Raw genomic sequence first — 2,403 nt, 5'->3', positions numbered from 1 at the left:
AATGGCAATGTTGCCACTATTTATTGTAACCTTCTTTCCTTCAGCTGGAGAATTTTCTTGTTGCTTGGCTTCTCGATCCTTAATGTCGCATAGAGCACTGTAATGAGGTTTTTTACAGTAGAAGCAACGTGCTAATTTTTTCCAGTCAGTGTCCGTGGCCCTACTCCGCGGCAGTTTAAACATTTATTAGTTTTCCTTAAACACGATCAACTCGCTGATTGAAAGTGGGATAAATGTAACATTCGTTGTCCCAATGACCCTTGTTATAAAATACACAAGATCTTCTTTTTTTACTTGTTGAATTTTTCTTCAGACTATGGTTGACTTCGGTTTATGCTGATTGATTGCAGCTAAAGTCGATGTTTCCTTTCGTGAATCAGGTAATTTTCGATTTGGTTGAGTGATCATTGTCAGCGCAGAAGTTTCTTTCTGTGTAGTTGGGTTGGGGCTGTACTTGACTAGAATTTTCTGGCTTCTAGTACTGGAAGGTTGATTTCTCATCATTTGTTCGTTTCTATTAACTAATTTCCCGAGAAATTGTCGAAGTTTGTAACTGACTATAGTTCACCATCTTCTTTTGTTGTCATATTTTATCCAGTAGCCATCCAAGTGCTTTAGTTTCTATAGAGACTTCAATGCTAGTATGCTCTAGGTTTTCGCTTATATTGCCTCAACAGTTGATTTCCACTCCCAGTCATTTCGTTGTGTAGAACTTAGCTCGTGACAGCGCGATTTTTTTACAATATACGAATTTCCAAATTGTTCTAATGATATTTCTCTTACAACTTTATAGTTTTCCGGTACTCTACCATAGCCTGCTATTGCTTGTTGGGGATTTCCCTTTAAACAGGACATTAAATAGTTTAATTTTTGGATGTCTGGAATCTCTTGAGAGTGCACTTCAGCACTGAAACTGCTCCAGAATTCCCTCCAGCCTTTAGAGTCACCACTTAACCTGGGCAATGGCAACTATGTAGATTTACCAGTGGTAGGCTACTTGAAGAAGCTCTATCGGTTGAGAGACTCCCTCTGCTGCTTCCTTGTTCAATTCACTTCGGGTTAGACCTTGGAGAGCTAACTCATCGTCGTACATTTCTCATACATAGTTAAAGTTATGACAGCTTCTCCACCATCACTAATTAATTTCAAGATACCTTCATCGTCGTTCGCCATTTTTGTGTATTTCTTCTTTTCTTTTATTTGGAGACGCGATTTGTTGAATATATTACAACCATTTTTCATTGATTGTTTCAAGAACTGTTGAACTATCAATCATGAAAACCCAGAACCGGAAGTTACTTTCCAGGAGTTGGGTTCATGGTTCTATTGCCTCCAAACTCGAAAATCTGCCAACAGGTCATTCCAATCGCATTATCTCCCTACACCTTCTACTACACAACAAGTTGTTCTCTTCAGCATATGTGCCCCAATTCTACAAGCTGACTCTATGTCGGAAAAGCTTACCAAAGCAGCTTTCCCCAGTTTGACTGTGACCCGTAATGATTGGTAAATCCCCTTTGTTGACTTTATGTATATATATCCCTCACAGACATTATAAACCTTTCCCACTTGTTTGATGTATGTGAGGGCTGATATCTTTATTCCGGATCATGCTTCTTTCTCCGTTCGATTCATCGCTTCGACAGTCTACGCTCATTCCGACGCTTTTTTTTGCTCTACTATTTGATTTAACATTGATTATCGTTCCAAATATTTCGTCGCCTAACAAGCTGTTTTATTAAATTCGTCGTTTCGTGGTTACAAGTCAAAGATTCACGCTTTACAGCAGTACTTCATCAAGGGAGGTAAGTCTTTCATTTTCTAGTAATATTTTCAATTCAGTTTTTATAATGTCTTTTTACGACAATTTTCGACACTCTATGGAATAGGTTAAATACCAATACCAACCTATGCTGCCGAAAAAGTTCCTACAAGTAATAAGGCAAAATTCTTAGTGACTTCAACACTGGAGTTGGTAAGAACTCTAAAGCCTGGAAAGGAGTACTAGGCGAACATAGTGTTGGAAATTGCAACGATGACGGACGGCTGTCGCTAGAGTTTTGTGCAGAGCAGCAAATCACTATTATAAACATTATCTTTCAGTAGAAAGACAGCTTGAAGATAGCGTGGATGCATTCTCGATCCAAGCACTGGCATTTCATCGACTATGTTTTAGTGTTCCGAACAGGCGTTCACGATGTTCGTCACATTCATGTGATGCATAGTGCAGATTGTCAAACAGACCACGCCTTGTGCGATGCAAACTTAACCTCCGCTTTAAACCCAAACCTGAGAGAGATGAAATTGAGGGGACTCGAAGTCAACAATCTTCAAATAACTGTAATGAAACACAACTTCCAGGCAAACCTTCAAGCTAAAGTTGAAGACTATTTCACAATTCCA

This window comes from Loa loa (genome assembly GCF_000183805.2).
Source record: "Loa loa unplaced genomic scaffold supercont3.12, whole genome shotgun sequence".
In the NCBI taxonomy this organism is placed as follows: domain Eukaryota; kingdom Metazoa; phylum Nematoda; class Chromadorea; order Rhabditida; family Onchocercidae; genus Loa; species Loa loa.
This window is presented reverse-complemented; position numbering follows the sequence as displayed.